The following is an 18,234-nucleotide window of genomic DNA, read 5'->3' on the forward strand; positions in this document are numbered from 1 at the left end:
ATGAATTCTAGTGTTTCAAGGTGATAATCTTATCATCACCAAAGCTGATTGATTATCATCAATTTAGCTCTTGAATGCAATGTCCTGTTGAAGCTTGGCTATTCATGTCTAATTCCTTTAGATTGAAGCTTTAGACTAACATTGCATGATTCCTGGAATTCTCATTAAGAATTTTGATACCTTTATTTTCTTCTTCCACTTAATTTTCGAAAAATCCAAAAAATTTTACAAAATCATAAAAAACCAAAAATATTTTATGTTTCTTGTTTGAGTCTAGTGTCTTATTTTAAGTTTGGTGTCTTGCATGCATTGTTTATTTGATCTTGGTTCTATTTTCAAGTCAATAGTACAGGGAACTGAAGATTCAGAACATGCAGCAGAGGAATTACACAGAAAAAGCTGGGCGTTCAAAACGCCCAGTGAAGAAGGACAGACTGGCGTTTAAACGCCAGCCAGGGTGCCTGGTTGGGCGTTTAACGCCCAAAAAGGTAGAGCATTGGGCGTTTAACGCCAGGATGGCACAAGAGGGAAGATTCTGTTTTTAATGCAAATTTTTTTCAAGTTTTCAAAGTTTTTCAAAATCAAATCTTTTTCAAATCATATCTTTTCAATCAAATCTTTTTCAAAATCAATTTCTTTCCTTTTCCATGGATACTTGCTAACAATTAATGATTTGATTGAACATTTCAAGTATGTTGCCTTTTCTGTTGAGAAAGGTTTAATGTTTGAATCATATTTTTTCTTGTTAGGCAAGCCATTTATTTTTAAAATCAAATCTTTTTAATTTGTTTTTCAAATCATATCTTCTTCAAAATCTTTTTCAAAATGTTTTTAAATCTTTTACTTAATTTTCGAAAATTTCTTCCCCTCTTCTCACATCCTTCTATTTATGGAGTACCACTCCTCCTCAATGCACAATTCGAACTCTATCTCACTAAGTTCGAATTCTTCTACCTTTTCCTTCTAGTTTTCTGTCTCTCTGACACCTCAAGGAATCTCTATACTGTGACATAGAGGATTCTATATTTTCTTGTTCTCTTCTCTTTCATATGAGCAGGAACAAAGACAAAGGCATTCTTGTTGAAGCTGACCCTGAACCTGAAAGGACCTTGAAGCGAAAGCTAAGAGAAGCTAAGGCACAACTCTCTGTAGAGGACCTAACAGAAATCTTCAAAGAAGAAGAACCCATGGCAACCGAAAATAACAACAATGCCAACAATGCAAGGAAGGTGCTTGGTGACTTTACTGCACCTACTCCCGACTTCTATGGGAGAAGCCTCTCTATCCCTGCCATTGGAGCAAGCAACTTTGAGCTTAAGCCTCAATTAGTTTCTCTAATGCAACAAAATTGCAAGTTCCATGGACTTCCATTGGAAGATCCTCATCAGTTCTTAGCTGAATTCTTGCAAATCTGTGACACTGTCAAGACTAATGGGGTTGACCCTGAGGTCTACAGACTTTTGCTATTCCCTTTTGCTGTAAGAGACAGAGCTAGGATATGGTTAGACTTACAACCTAAAGACAGCCTGAACTCTTAGGAAAAGCTAGTCAATGCCTTCTTGGCAAAGTTCTTTCCACCTCAAAAATTGAGTAAGCTTAGAGTGGAAGTCCAAACCTTCAGACAGAAGGAAGGAGAATCCCTCTATGAAGCTTGGGAAAGATACAAACAATTGATCAGAAAATGTCCTTCTGACATGCTTTCTGAATGGAGCATCATAGGTATTTTCTATGATGGTCTCTCTGAACTGTCCAAGATGTCATTGGATAGCTCTGCTGGAGGATCTCTTCATCTGAAGAAGACGCCTACAGAAGCTCAAGAACTAATTGAAATGGTTGCAAATAACCAATTCATGTACACTTCTGAAAGGAATCTTGTGAACAATGGGACGAATCAGAAGAGAGGAGTTCTTGAGATTGATACTCTGAATGCCATATTGGCTCAGAACAAGATATTGACTCAGCAAGTCAATTTGATTTCTCAAAGTCTGTCTGGAATGCAAAATGCACCAAACAGTACTAAGGATGCTTCATCTGAAGAAGAAGCTTATGATCCTGAGAACCCTTCAATGGAAGAGGTGAATTACCTAGGAGAACCCTATGGAAACACCTATAATTCTTCATGGAGAAATCACCCAAATTTCTCATGGAAGGATCAACAGAGACCTCAACAAGGTTTCAACAACAATAATGGTGGAAGAAACAGGTTTAGCAATGGCAAGCCTTTCCCATCATCTTCTCAGCAACAGACAGAGAATTCTAAGCAGAACCACTCTGACTTAGCAACCATGGTCTCTGATCTGATCAAAACCACTCAAAGTTTCATGAATGAAACAAGGTCCTCCATTAGAAACTTGGAGGCACAAGTGGGACAGCTGAGTAAGAAAATTACTGAACTCCCTCCTAGTACTCTTCCAAGCAATACAGAAGAAAATCCAAAAAGAGAGTGCAAGGCCATCAACATGGCCGAATGTGGAGAGGAGGAAGAGGCAGTGAAGGCCACTGAGAAAGACCTCAATGGACGTCCACTGGCCTCCACTGAGTTCCCCAATGAGGAGTACTAGGAGATGAATGTGATGATTGTGTGACGCTCATCATCATTCTCACTTATGAACGCGTGATTGACAACCACTGTCGTTCTACAAGCAACAAGGCTCTAATGTTTATCTCTTGGATTCCTGATACACGACGCATGGTTGATCGCCTGACAACCGAGCGCTCGCCTGACAACCGAGCCAGCCATTCCGTGAGATCAGAGTCTTCGTGGTATAGGCTAGAACTGATGGCGGCATTCAAGAGAATCCGGAAGGTCTAAACCTTGTCTGTGGTATTCTGAGTAGGATTCAATGATTGAATGACTGTGACGTGCTTCAAACTCGCGATTGTGGGGCGTTAGTGACAGACGCAAAAGAATCACTGGATTCTATTCCGACATGATCGAGAACCGACAGCTGGATAGCCGTGCCGTGACAGGGTGCGTTGAACATTTCCACTGAGAGGATGGGAGGTAGCCACTGACAACGGTGAAACCCTTGCATAATGCTTGCCATGGAAAGGAGTAAGAAGGATTGGATGAAGGCACTAGGAAAGCAGAGAGACGGAAGGGACAAAGCATCTCCATTCGCTTATCTGAAATTCCCACCAATGAATTGCATAAGTATCTCTATCTTTATCTTTATGTTTTATTCATCATCTATAACCATTTGAGTCTGCCTGACTGAGATTTACAAGGTGACCATAGCTTGCTTCATACCAACAATCTCTGTGGGATCGACCCTTACTCGCGTAAGGTTTATTACTTGGACGACCCAGTACACTTGCTGGTTAGTTGTGCGAAGTTGTGTTTATGCCATGGTATTGAGCACCAAATCTTTGGGGCCATTACTAGGGATTATTTGAGTTGTGAAAAGTAGTGATCACTTTTTCGTGCTCCAGAATGCAAAGATGCATGGTGCGCGAAATTGTGAACAATACTTTTTCACAACTCAAATAATCCCCGGTAATGGCTCCAAGAACTTGGTGGCTCAATACCATGGCATTACACAACTTCGCACAACTAACCAGCAAGTGCACTGGGTCGTCCAAGTAATAAACCTTACGTGAGTAAGGGTCGATCCCACGGAGATTGTTAGTATTGAAGCAAGCTATGGTCATCTTGTAAATCTTAGTTAGGCAAACTCAAATGTATATGATGATGATGAACGAAAATAACATGCAAGATAAAGATAGTGATACTTATGTATATCATTGGTGTAAGAGCTTCAGACAAGTGTATGAAGATGCCTTCCCTTCCGTCTCTCTGCTTTCCTACTGCCTTCATCCAATCCTTCTTACTCCTTTCCATGGCAAACTCGTGTAGGGTCTCACTGTTGTCAGCAGCTACCTCCCATCCTCTCAGTGAAAGCGATTGCATATGTCCTGTCACGGCATAGCGGAATTCATCTGTCGGTTCTCAATCAGGCCGGAATAGAATCCAGTGATTCTTTTGCGTTATCACTAACGCCCCGCCCTCAGGGTTTGAAGCACGTCACAGTCATTCAATCATTGAATCCTACTCAGAACACCACAGACAAGGTTAGACCTTCCGGATTCTCTTGAATGCTGCCATCAGTTCTTGCCTATACCACGAAGACTCTGATCTCACGGAATGGCTGGCTCGTTTGTCAGGCGAGCACTCGGTTGTCAGGCGATCAACCATGCATCGTGCAATCGGAAATCCAAGAGATATTCACTAAAGCCTCGAATGCTTGTAGAACAAGAATGGTTGTCAGTCACCTTGTTCATAGGTTGAAGAACGAGTGATATCTTAGATAAAGAACAAGCGGAGTTGAATAGAAGAACAATAGTAATTGCATTAATACTCGAGGTACAGCAGAGCTTCACACCCTTAATCTATGGTGTGTAGAAACTCCACCGTTGAAAATACATAAGCATAAGGTCCAGGCATGGCCGAATGGCCAGCCTCCCAAAGATCTAAGATAGCATAAAAGTGAAGATAGCTACCCAAGTCTACTAATACAATAGTAAAAGGTCCTATTAATAGTAAACTAGTAACCTAAGGTGTACAGAAATGAGTAAATGACATAAAAATCCACTTCCGGGCCCACTTGGTGTGTGCTTGGGCTGAGCAATCAAGGAAATTCGTGTAGAGACCTTTTCTGGAGTTAAACGCCAGCTCCCATGCCAGTTTGGGCGTTTAACTCCAACTTTTATTCCTGTTCCGGCGTTTAACGCTGGAATTCCTGAGGCCGGATTGCTTCGCGGGTTTGGGCCATCAAATCTTGGACAAAGTATGGACTATTATATATTGCTGGAAAGCCCTGGATGTCTACTTTCCAACGCCGTTGAGAGCGCGCCAATTGGGCTTCTGTAGCTCCAGAAAATCCACTTCGAGTGCAGGGAGGTCAGAATCCAACAGCATCTGCAGTCCTTTTTGGTCTCTGAATCAGATTTTTGCTCAGGTCCCTCAATTTCAGCCAGAAAATACCTGAAATCACAGAAAAACACACAAACTCATAGTAAAGTCCAGAAAAGTGAATTTTAAATAAAAACTAATAAAAATGTACTAAAATCTAACTAAAAGATATCAAAAACATACTAAAAACAATGCCAAAAAGTATACAAATTATCCGCTCATCACAACACCAAACTTAAATTGTTGCTTGTCCTCAAGCAACTGAAAATCAAATAAGATCAAAAGAAGAGAATATGCAATGAATTCCAAAAACATCTGTGAAGATCAGTATTAATTAGATGAGCGGGGCTTTTAACCTTCTGTCTCTGAACAGTTTTGGCATCTCAATCTATCCCTTGAAATTCAGAATGGTTGGCTTCTTTAGGAACTCAGAGTCCAGATAGTGTTAATGATTCTCCTAGTAAAGTATGATGATTCTTGAACATAGCTATTTATTGAGTCTTGGCTGTGGCCCAAAGCACTCTGTCTTCCAGTATTACCACCGGATACATACATGCCACAGACACATAATTGGGTGAACCTTTTCAGATTGTGACTCAGCTTTGCTAAAGTCCCCAATTAGAGGTGTCCAGGGTTCTTAAGCACACTCTTATTTGCCTTGGATCACAACTTTATTTCTTTTCTTTTTCTTTCTTTTCTTTCTTTTTTTCGATTTTTTTTTTTTTCGGTTTTTTTCTCTTTTTTTTTTTTTTTTTTTTTGAATAGCTTTTTCTTGCTTCAAGAATCATTTTATTGATTTTTCAGATCCTCAGTAACATGTCTCCTTTTTCATCATTCTTTCAAGAGCCAACATTCATGAACCACAAATTCAAGATACATATGCACTGTTTACACATACATTCAGAGAACAAAAATATTGCCACCACATCAAAATAATTAAACTATTATAAAATTCAAAATTCATGCAATTCTTCCTTTTTCAATTAAGCACATTTTTATTCAAGAAAGGTGATGGATTCATAGGACATTCATAACTTTAAGGCATAGACACTAAGACACTAATGATCATAAGACACAAACATGGATAACATAAAGCATAAAATTCGAAAAACAGAAGAATAAAGAACAAGGAAATCAAGGAATGGGTCCACCTTAGTGATGGCGGCTCTTCCTTGCTTTTGAAGGTCCTATGGAGTGCTTGAGCTCCTCAATGTCTCTTCCTTGCCTTTGTTGCTCCTTCCTCATGATTCTTTGATCTTTTCTAATCTCATGAAGGATGATGGAGTGTTCTTGGTGCTCCACCCTTAGTTGTCCCATGTTGGAACTCAACTCTCCTAGGGAGGTATTCAGTTGCTCCCAATAGTTTTGTGGAGGAAAGTTCATCCCTTGAGGAATCTCAGGGATTTCTTGATGAGAGGGGTCTCTTGTGTATTCCATCCTTTTCTTGGTGATGGGCTTGTCCTCATCAATGGGGATATCTCCTTCTATGTCAACTCCAACTGAATAACAGAGGTGACAAATGAGGTGAGGAAAGGCTAATCTTGCCAAAGTGGAGGTCTTGTCCGCCACCTTATAGAGTTCTTGGGCTATAACCTCATGAACTTCTATTTCTTCTCCAATCATGATGCTATGGATCATGATGGCCCGGTCTATGGTAACTTCGGACCGGTTGCTAGTGGGAATGATTGAGCGTTGTATGAACTCTAACCATCCTCTAGCCACGGTTTGAGGTCATGCCTTCTCAATTGAACCGGCTTTCCTCTTGAGTCTTGCCTCCATTGTGCGCCCTCTTCACATATGACTGTGAGGACTTGGTCCAACCTTTGATCAAAGTTGACCCTTCTAGTGAAAGGATGCTCATCTCCTTGCATCATAGGCAAGTTGAACGCCACCCTCACACTCTCCGGACTAAAATCCAAGTATTTCCCCGAACCATAGTAAGATAATTCTTTGGATTCGGGTTCACACTTTGGTCATGGTTCTTTGTGATCCATGCATTGGCATAGAACTCTTGAACCATCAAGATTCCAACTTGTTGAATGGGGTTGATGAGAACTTCCCAACCTCTTCTTTGGATCTCATGGCGGATCTCCGGATATTCACCCTTTTTGAGTAAAAAGGGGACTTCGGGGATCACCTTCTTCAAGGCCACAACTTCATAGAAGTGGTCTTGATGCACCTTTGAGAGGAATCTATCCATCTCCCATGACTCGGAGGTGGAAGCTTTTGCTTTCCCTTTCCTCTTTTTAGAGGTTTCTCCGGCCTTTGGTGCCATAATGGTTATGGAAAAACGAAAAAAGCAACGCTTTTACCACACCAAACTTAAAATGTTTGCTCGTCCTCGAGCAAAAGAAGAAAGAAAGGAGTAGAAGAAGAAGAAATGAGGAAGAGGGGGAGGGTAGTGTGTTCGGCCAAAGGGGGAAGAAGTGGTCTTTAGGTTGTGTGAAAATGAAGGGTTGAAGAAGGGTATTTATAGGAGAGAGGGGGGTAAAGGTTCGGCCATTTGAGGGTGGGTTTGGGAGGGAAAGTGGTTTGAATTTGAAGGGTGAGGTTGGTGGGGTTTTATGAAGGATGGATGTGAGTGGTGAAGAGAAAGATGGGATTTGATAGGTGAGGGGTTTTTGGGGAAGAGGTGTTGAGGTGATTGGTGAATGGGGGAAGAAGAGAGAGAGTGATGGTAGGGTCCTGTGGGTCCACAGATCCTGTAGTGTCAAGGAAAAGTCATCCCTGCACCAAATGGCATCAAAATCCACGTTTTGACCCATTTCTGGCGTTAAACGCCGGGCTGGTGCCCATTCCTGGCGTTTAACGCCAGGTTGTTGCCCTTTACTGGCGTTTAACGCCAGTCTGGTGCCCTTTTCTGGCGTTAAACGCCCAGAAAGGTGCCAGACTGGGCGTTAAATGCCCAACTGCTAGGCTGACTGGCGTTTGAACGCCAGCAGCATCTTCCTCCAGGGTGTGCTGTTTTTCTTCCTGTTTTTCATTTTGTTTTTGCTTTTTTCATTGTTTTTGTGACTTCTTATGATCATCAACCTACAAAAAACATAAAATAACAAAAGAAAATATAAAAATATAACATTGGGTTGCCTCCCAACAAGCGCTTCTTTAGTGTCATTAGCTTGACAGAGGACTCCCATGGAGCCTCAGAAACACTCAGAACCTTGTTGAAACCTCCCAACACCAAACTTAGAGTTTGAATGTGGGGTTTCAACACCAAACTTAGATTTTGGTTGTGGCCTCCCAACACCAAACTTAGAGTTTGACTGTGGGGGCTCTGCTTGGCTCTGTTTTGAGAGAAGCTCTTCATGCTTCTTCTCCATGATGATAGAGGGATATCCTTGGGCCTTAAACACCATGGATTCTTCATTCACTTGAATGATCAACTCTCCTCTATCAACATCAATCACAGCCTTTTGCTGTGGCTAGGAATGGTCTGCCAAGGATGATGGATTCATCCATGCACTTCCCAGTCTCTAGGACTATGAAATCAGTAGGAATGTAATGGTTTTCAACCTTAACCAGAACATCCTCTACAAGTCCATGGGCTTGTTTTCTTGAGTTGTCTGCCATTTCTAGTGAGATTTTTGCAGCTTGCACCTCAAAGATCCCTAATTTCTCCATTACAGAGAGGGGCATGAGGTTTACACTTGACCCTAAGTCACACAAGGCCTTCTGAAGGTCATGGTGCCTATGGTACAAGGTATAGAAAACTTCCCAGGATCCTGCCTCTTTTGAGGCAGTTTCTGCCTAGACAAGTCATCCAGTTCTTTGGTGAGCAAGGGAGGTTCATCTTCCCAAGTCTCATTTCCAATAACTTGTCATTTAGCTTCATGATTGCTCCAAGGTTTTTAGCAACTTGCTCTTCATGACATACTCATCCTCTTCAGAGGAAGAATACTCATCAGAGCTCATGAAAGGCAGTAGCAAGTCCAAGGGAATCTCTATGGTCTCAGTCTGAGCCTCAGATTCCCAAGGTTCCTCATTGGGGAACTCATTAGAGGCCAGTGGACGTCCAGTGAGGCCTTCCTCAGTGGCGTTCACTGCCTCTTCTTCCTCCCAGAATTCGGCCATGTTTATGGCTTTGCACTCTCCTTTTGGATTTTCTTCAGTGTTACTTGGGAGAGTGCTTGGAGGAAGTTCAGTAATTTTCTTGCTCAGCTGACCCACTTGTCCTTCCAAATTCCTAATGGAAGATCTAGTTTCAGTCATGAAACTTTGAGTGGTTTTGATCAGATCAGAGACCATGGTTGCTAAGTCAGAATTATTCTGCTTAGAGCTCTCTGTCTGTTGCTGAGAAGATGATGGAAAAGGCTTGCCATTGTTAACCTGTTTCTTCCACCATTGTTATTGAAACCTTGTTGAGGTCTCTCGTGATTCTTCCATGAAAGATTTGGGTGATTTCTCCATGAAGAATTATAGGTGTTTCCATAGGGTTCTCCTAGGTAATTTACCTCTTCCATGGAAGGGTTCTCAGGATCATAAGCTTCTTCCTCAGATGAAGCTTCCTTAGTACTGTTTGGTGCATTTTGCATTCCAGACAGACTTTGAGAAATCAAATTGACTTGTTGAGTCAATATTTTATTCTGGGCCAAAATGGCATTCAGAGTGTCAATATCAAGAACTCCTTTCTTCTGACTAGTCCCATTGTTCACAGGATTTCTTTCAGAAGTGTACATGAATTGGTTATTTGCAACCATTTCAATCAGTTCTTGAGCTTCAGTAGGCGTCTTCTTCAGATGAAGAGATCCTCCTGCAGAGCTATCCAAGGACATCTTAGATAGTTCAGAGAGACCATCATAGAAAATACCTATGATGCTCCATTCAGAAAGCATGTCAGAAGGACATTTTCTGATTAATTGTTTGTATCTTTCCCAAGCTTCATAGAGGGATTCTCCATCCTTTTGTCTAAAGGTTTGGACTTCCACTCTAAGCTTACTCCATCTTTGTGGTGGAAAGAATTTTGCCAAGAAGGCATTGACTAGCTTTTCCCATGAGTCCAGGCTTTCTTTAGGTTGAGAGTCCAACCATATTCTAGCTCTGTCTCTTACAGCAAAAGGGAATAGCATCAGTCTATAGACTTCAGGGTCAACCCCATTAGTCTTGACTGTGTCACAGATTTGCAAGAATTCAGCTAAAAACTGATGAGGATCTTCCATTGGAAGTCCATGGAACTTGCAATTCTGTTGCATTAGAGAAACTAATTGAGGCTTAAGCTCAAAGTTGTTTGCTCCAATGGCAGGGATAGAGATGCTTCTCCCATAAAAATCAGGAGTAGGTGCAGTAAAGTCACCCAGCACCTTCCTTGCATTGTTTGCTTGTTGTTGTTTTGCTGCCATGTGTTCTTCTTCCTTGAAGAATTCGGTCAGGTCCTCTAAAGAGAGTTGTGCCTTGGCTTCTCTTAGCTTTCTCTTCAAGGTTCTCTCGGGTTCAGGGTCAGCTTCAACAAGAATGCCTTTGTCTCTGCTCCTGCTCATATGATAGAGAAGAGAACAAGAAAATGTGGAGTCCTCTATGTCACAGTATAGAGATTCCTTGAAATGTCAGAGGAAAAGAGAAATAGAAAGAAGAAGGAGAAGATGAATTCGAACTTTAGTTAGATAAGGTTCGAATTGTGCATTGAGAAGGAGTGGCACTCCATAAACAGGAGGATGTGGGAAGGAGGGAAGTTTATTTTCGAAAATTAATTAAAATACTTTGAAAACATTTTTGAAAAACATCAATTGATTTTCGAAAATCAAAGTGGAAAAGAAATTAAGTGATTTTTGAAAAAGAATTTGAAATTAGAAATTAAGAAGATTTGATTGAAAGTTATTTTGAAAAAGATGTGGTTAAGAAGATATGAAAAAAAAAAAAAATGTGATTGAGAAGATATGATTTGAAAACTATTTTTAAAAGATATGATTTGAAAACCATTTGAAAAGATATGATTTTAAAAATGAATGACTTGCCTAACAAGAAAAGATATGATTTGAAACATTCAAACCTTTCTCAACAGAAAAGGTAACAATCTTGTGATGTTCAATCAAATCATTAATTGTTAGTAAGTATCTTTTAAAAAGGAAAGAAATTGATTTTGAAAACATTTGATTGAAAAGATTTGATTTGAAAAAGATTTGATTTTGAAAAACTAAAAAAAATTTGATTTTGAAAACAAATCTTCCCCCTGCACCATCCTGGCGTTTAAACGCCCAGAATGGTATACATTCTGGCGTTTAACGCCCAAAATGCACCCTTTTGGGCGTTAAACGCCCAACCAGGTACCCTGGCTGGCGTTTAAACGCAGTCTGCCTTCTTCACTGGGCATTTTTGAATGCTCAGCTTTTTCTGTATAATTCCTCTGCAGCATGTTTTGAATCTTCAATTCTTGTATCATTGACTTGAAAGGACACAAATTAAAAATATTTTGGATTTTTGATAATCAAAATGCAAAAGGAATCAATTAACAATGCATGCAAGACACCAACTTAGCAGTTTGTGTACTACTGACACTAACAACATGAAAATGCATATGAGACACACAAAATACTTCAAGTCAATAGAATTCAAAGATCAAAACAAAGAAATATATGCATGGATTCGAAAAATATAACAAAAACATGCATTTGACACTAAACTTAAGATGAGACTCTAGACTCAAACAAGAAATATTTTTGGGATTTTATGGTTTTGCAAATTTTTTGTATTTTTTCGAAAATTAAGTGAAAAAAAGTATCAAAATTCTTAATGAGAAGTCCAGGAATCAGTGCAATGCTAGTCTAAGGCTCCGGTCCAGGAATTAGACATGGCTTCACAGCCAGCCAAGCTTTCAAAGAAAGCTTCGGTCCAAACACTAGACATGACCAAGGTCAGCCAAGCCTTAGCAAATCACTGCTCCAACAGCAAGATTGATACGAAATCAACAAGCTCTTGTGGTGATAAGTTGAAACCTCGGTCCAATCAGATTAGACATGGCTTCTCAGCCAGCCAGATTTCAACAAATCATCATGAAACTCTAGAATTCACCTTCAAGAATTTCGAAAAAAAAATACCTAATCTAAGCAACAAGATGAACCGTCAGTTGTCCAGCCTAAACAATCCCGGCAATAACACCAAAAATTTGATGTTGTTGCCGGATCTTGGCTCTGATGTTACCAAAAGCTTGCTCAAAACATGAACAATCCCCGGCAACGGCGCCAAAAACTTGGTGCGCGAAATTGTGAACAATACTTTTTCACAACTCAAATAATCCCCGGTAATGGCTCCAAGAACTTGGTGGCTCAATACCATGGCATTACACAACTTCGCACAACTAACCAGCAAGTGCACTGGGTCGTCCAAGTAATAAACCTTACGTGAGTAAGGGTCGATCCCACGGAGATTGTTAGTATTGAAGCAAGCTATGGTCATCTTGTAAATCTTAGTTAGGCAAACTCAAATGTATATGATGATGATGAACGAAAATAACATGCAAGATAAAGATAGTGATACTTATGTATATCATTGGTGTAAGAGCTTCAGACAAGTGTATGAAGATGCCTTCCCTTCCGTCTCTCTGCTTTCCTACTGCCTTCATCCAATCCTTCTTACTCCTTTCCATGGCAAACTCGTGTAGGGTCTCACTGTTGTCAGCAGCTACCTCCCATCCTCTCAGTGAAAGCGATTGCATATGTCCTGTCACGGCATAGCGGAATTCATCTGTCGGTTCTCAATCAGGCCGGAATAGAATCCAGTGATTCTTTTGCGTTATCACTAACGCCCCGCCCTCAGGGTTTGAAGCACGTCACAGTCATTCAATCATTGAATCCTACTCAGAACACCACAGACAAGGTTAGACCTTCCGGATTCTCTTGAATGCTGCCATCAGTTCTTGCCTATACCACGAAGACTCTGATCTCACGGAATGGCTGGCTCGTTTGTCAGGCGAGCACTCGGTTGTCAGGCGATCAACCATGCATCGTGCAATCGGAATCCAAGAGATATTCACTAAAGCCTCGAATGCTTGTAGAACAAGAATGGTTGTCAGTCACCTTGTTCATAGGTTGAAGAACGAGTGATATCTTAGATAAAGAACAAGCGGAGTTGAATAGAAGAACAATAGTAATTGCATTAATACTCGAGGTACAGCAGAGCTTCACACCCTTAATCTATGGTGTGTAGAAACTCCACCGTTGAAAATACATAAGCATAAGGTCCAGGCATGGCCGAATGGCCAGCCTCCCAAAGATCTAAGATAGCATAAAAGTGAAGATAGCTACCCAAGTCTACTAATACAATAGTAAAGGTCCTATTAATAGTAAACTAGTAACCTAAGGTGTACAGAAATGAGTAAATGACATAAAAATCCACTTCCGGGCCCACTTGGTGTGTGCTTGGGCTGAGCAATCAAGGAAATTCGTGTAGAGACCTTTTCTGGAGTTAAACGCCAGCTCCCATGCCAGTTTGGGCGTTTAACTCCAACTTTTATTCCTGTTCCGGCGTTTAACGCTGGAATTCCTGAGGCCGGATTGCTTCGCGGGTTTGGGCCATCAAATCTTGGACAAAGTATGGACTATTATATATTGCTGGAAAGCCCTGGATGTCTACTTTCCAACGCCGTTGAGAGCGCGCCAATTGGGCTTCTGTAGCTCCAGAAAATCCACTTCGAGTGCAGGGAGGTCAGAATCCAACAGCATCTGCAGTCCTTTTTGGTCTCTGAATCAGATTTTTGCTCAGGTCCCTCAATTTCAGCCAGAAAATACCTGAAATCACAGAAAAACACACAAACTCATAGTAAAGTCCAGAAAAGTGAATTTTAAATAAAAACTAATAAAAATGTACTAAAATCTAACTAAAAGATATCAAAAACATACTAAAAACAATGCCAAAAAGTATACAAATTATCCGCTCATCAATGCATATGAAAAATAATAAAAGACACAAAATAAGAAAACATCAAGATCAAACAAGAAGACTTACCAAGAACAACTTGAAGATCATGAAGAACACTATGAATGCATGAATTTTCGAAAAATGCAAGAAATATTTTTAAAGCATGCAATTGACACCAAACTTAAAACATGACCCAAGACTCAAACAAGAATCACAAAATATTTTTGGTTTTTTATGATTTTATGATTTTTTTGTATTTTCTTTTATTTTTTTCGAAAAGAACATATAGGAAAAGAAATTAAGAGATTCAAAAATTTTAATAAGAATTCCAGGAATCTTTCAATGTTAGTCTAAAGCTCCAATCCAAGAGTTGGGCATGGCTTAATAGCCAACCAGCTTTAGAAGATATAAATCAGGCATGCAACAGCTGATATTTCATCCAACTCCATATAAATACCCGTTATGTTGACAAGTGGAAGCCTCAATCCAAAAGGATTTGGATATGGCTTTATAGCCAGTTAGGCTTCAACATGTTACTATGAAACTCGAGAATTCATTCTTAAAAAATTTGGAATAATTTTCGAAAACAAAGGGAAAATTTTGAAAAATATTTTTGAAAACATTTTGAAAAGAAAATAAAAAGAAAATTACCTAATCTGAGCAACAAGATGAACTGTCAATTGTCCAAACTCGAACAATCCCGGCAACGGCGCCAAAAACTTGATGCACAAATTGTGATCATCAACAATGGCGCCAAAAACTTGGTAGCGCTCTCAAACGTGAATCACACTTAGTCACAACTCCGCACAACTAACCAGCAAGTGCACTGGGTTGTCCAAGTAATACCTTACGTGAGTAAGGGTCGATCCCACGGAGATTGTTGGTATGAAGCAAGCTATGGTCATCCTGTAAATCTTAGTTAGGCGGATAGTAAATGTTATGGAGTTTTCGAATAATAAATAAAACAGAAAATAAAGATAGAGTTACTCATATAATTCAATGGTGGGAATTTCAGATTAGTGTGTGGAGGTGCTTGTCCCTGTTGGATCTCTACTTTCCTACTGTCTTCCTTCAATCCTTCTTATTCCTTTCCATGGCAAGCTGTATGTAGGGCATCACCGTTGTCAATGGCTACATCCCATCCTCTCAGTGAAAAAGGTCCAAATGCTCTATCACGGCACGGCTAATTATCTGTCGGTTCTCGATCATGTTGGAATAGAATCCCTTGATTCTTTTGCGTTTGTCATCACACCCAACAATCGCGAGTTTGAAGCTCATCACAGTCATTCAATCCCTGAATCCTACTCGAAATACCACAGACAAGGTTTAGATTTTCTGGATTCTCAAGAATGCCACCATCAATCTAGCTTATACCACGAAGATTCTGATTAAGGAATCCAAGAGATATGCGCCCGGTCTAAGGTAGAACGGAAGTGGTTTTCAGTCACGCGTTCATAGGTAAGAATGATGATGAGTGTCACGGATCATCACATTCATCATGTTGAAGTGCAACGAATATCTTAGAAAAGGGATAGCTGAATTGAATAGAAAATAGTAGTAATTGCATTAAAACTCGAGGTACAGCAGAGCTCCACACCCTTAATCTATGGTGTGTAGAAACTCCACCATTGAAAATACATAAGTGAAAGTGGTCCAGGCATGGCCAAATGGCCAGCCCCCATGAAGGTCTGAAATTGCATACACTGATTAAAGATCAATCAAAAGACTGGTCAAAAGACTTTTGAATACAAAGTAAAAAGTCCTATTTATACTAGACTAGCTACTAGGGTTTACATAAGTAAGTAATTGATGCAGAAATCCACTTCCGGGGCCCACTTGGTGTGTGCTTGGGATGAGCTTGAGCTTTACACGTGCAGAGGCTTCTTTTGGAGTTGAACAGCAAGTTGTAACGTGTTTTTGGCGTTCAACACTGGTTCGTCACGTGTTTCTGGCGTTTGACTCCAGAATGCAGCATGGAACTGGCGTTGAGTGCCAGTTTACGTCATCTAATCACGGATAAAGTATGAACTATTATATATTGCTGGAAAGCTCTGGATGTCTACTTTCCAACGTTTTTAAGAGCATGCCATTTGAAGTTCTGTAGCTTCGGAAAATCTATTTTGAGTGCAGGAAGGTCAGAATCCAACAGCATCAGCAGTCCTTTGTCAGTCTTTTATCAGACTTTTGCTCAGGTCCCTCAATTTTAGCCAGAAATTACCTGAAATCACAGAAAAACACACAAACTCATAGTATAGTCCAGAAATGTGAATTTAGCATAAAAACGAATGAAAAAATCCCTAAAAGTAGCTAGATCCTACTAAAAACTACCTAAAAACAATGCCAAAAAGCGTATATTTTATACGCTTTTTGGGGGTAATTTCATGTAGATTTTAGCATGTTTCAGTTAGTTTTTAGTAAAATAATATTAGTTTTTAGGCAAAAATCATATTTCTGGACTTTACTATGAGTTTGTGTGTTTTTTTGTGATTTCAGGTATTTTCTGGCTGAAATTGAGGGAGTTGAGCAAAAATCTGACTTAGGATGAAAAAGGACTCTGATGCTGTTGGATCCTGACCTCCCTGCACTCGAAATGGATTTTCTGGAGCTACAGGAGTCCAATTGGCGCGCTCTCAACGGCGTTGGAAAGTAGACATCCAGGGCTTTCCAGCAATATATAATAGTCCATATTTTGCGCAAGGATAGACGACGTAACTTGGCGTTAAACGCCAAGTTCATGCTGCTGTCTGGAGTTAAACGCCAGAAAAACGTCATGATCCGGAGTTGAACGCCCAAAACACGTCATAACCTGGAGTTTGACGCCAAGAAAGGTCTTTACACGTGGAAAGCTTTAGTCTCAGCCCCAACACACACCAAGTGGGCCCCAGAAGTGGATTTCTGCACCAATTATCTTAGTTTATTCATTTTCTGTAAACCTAGGTTACTAGTTTACTATTTAAACAACTTTTACAGACATTTTTTGTACCTAATGACATTTTCAGATCTGAATTACATACTTTGTGACGGCATGAGTCTCTAAACTCCATTGTTGGGGGTGAGGAGCTCTGCAGCGTCTCGATGATTTAATACAATTCCTTTGTTTTCCATTCAAACACGCTTGTTCTTATCTAAGATGTTTATTCGCGCTTAATTGTGAAGAAGGTGATGATCCATGACACTCATCACCTTCCTCAACCCATGAACGTGTGCCTGACAACCACCTCCGTTCTACATCAGATTGAATGAATGTCTCTTAGCTTCCCTAATCAGAATCTTCGTGGTATAAGCTGGATTGATGGCGGCATTCATGAGAATCCGGAAAGTCTAAACCTTGTCTGTGGTATTCCGAGTAGGATTCCGGGATTGAATGACTGTGACGTGCTTCAAACTCCTGAGGGCTGGGCGTTAGTGACAGACGCAAAAGAATCAATGGATTCTATTCCAACCTGATTGAGAACCGACAGATGATTAGCCGTGCTGTGACAGAGCATAGGAACGTTTTCACTGAGAGGATGGGAGGTAGCCACTGACAACGGTGACACCCTACATAGAGCTTGCCATGGAAGGAACTTGCGTGTGAGAAGAGGATTTCAAGGAAGAGTTGAAGTTCAAAGGACAAAGCATCTCCAAAACTCCAACGTATTTCCCATTACTGCACAACAAGTAACGCTGTTATTCTCTATTATTTTAACTTACAATTTTAAGTAGTTTGTAGTTTGGCCTTTTACAAATAAATCCAAATAACTTCATTAGCCTCCTGACTAAGATTAACAAAATAACATTGATTGCTTCAAGCCAATAATCTCCGTGGGATCGACCCTTACTCACGTAAGGTATTACTTGGACGACCCAGTGCACTTGCTGGTTAGTTGAACGAAGTTGTGGACATACTAAAGATCAAAAGATAGAAATCACAATTTCGTCCACCAAGTTTTTGGCGCCGTTGCCGGGGATTATTGAGTTTGAACAATTGAAGGCTTATTTTATTTCTTAGATTAGGAATAATTTATTTTTGTTGTTACAGAGTCATTAAATTTTGATAGGATAGTTTCTTTTCAAAAATTTCTTTTCAAAAATATTATTTTTCTTAATTAATTGTTAAATTTTCGTGAGTTTAGTGTCTTGTTCTAAGTTTGGTGTTAATTGCGTCTTTTATATTTTTCTTTGAATTTTTCGTGTGAGTGTCCTTTGTTTTCCTTAATCTTCAAGTTGTTCTTGTCTATTTTTCTTGTTTGATCTTTAATTTTTCTTGTTCTGAGTCTTTTCTTGTGTTTCTTGTGCTTTTTCAAAACAATTGTTATATTTGCTACCCATTTGGCTAGAATAGAAGGGTCATATTCTTGATAAGGGAACACCAATACTTTTGAAAATCTTTTTCAAAAATAATTTTTCTTGATTTAATCCTGTGCCAAACTCTAAGTTTGGTGTTTTATTGTTAATCTTTTTATAATTTTCGAAAATTTATTTTGGTGTTCTAA

General features: G+C 39.9%; 2 non-coding genes across 2 annotated transcripts; one reads left to right on the forward strand and one right to left on the reverse strand.

Moving 5' to 3' along the window:
- Positions 1 to 1,592: 1,592 nt before the first annotated feature.
- Positions 1,593 to 1,700, reverse strand: LOC130942297 (small nucleolar RNA R71). The gene has a single exon (XR_009070873.1). It is a non-coding gene; the product is annotated as a small nucleolar RNA R71 (small nucleolar RNA).
- Positions 1,701 to 9,738: 8,038 nt separating this feature from the next.
- LOC130942801 (small nucleolar RNA R71) lies at positions 9,739 to 9,846 on the forward strand. The gene has a single exon (XR_009071351.1). It is a non-coding gene; the product is annotated as a small nucleolar RNA R71 (small nucleolar RNA).
- Positions 9,847 to 18,234: the final 8,388 nt, after the last annotated feature.

Source organism: Arachis stenosperma, chromosome 7 (assembly GCF_014773155.1).
Source record: "Arachis stenosperma cultivar V10309 chromosome 7, arast.V10309.gnm1.PFL2, whole genome shotgun sequence".
Classification (NCBI taxonomy): Eukaryota; Viridiplantae; Streptophyta; class Magnoliopsida; order Fabales; family Fabaceae; genus Arachis; species Arachis stenosperma.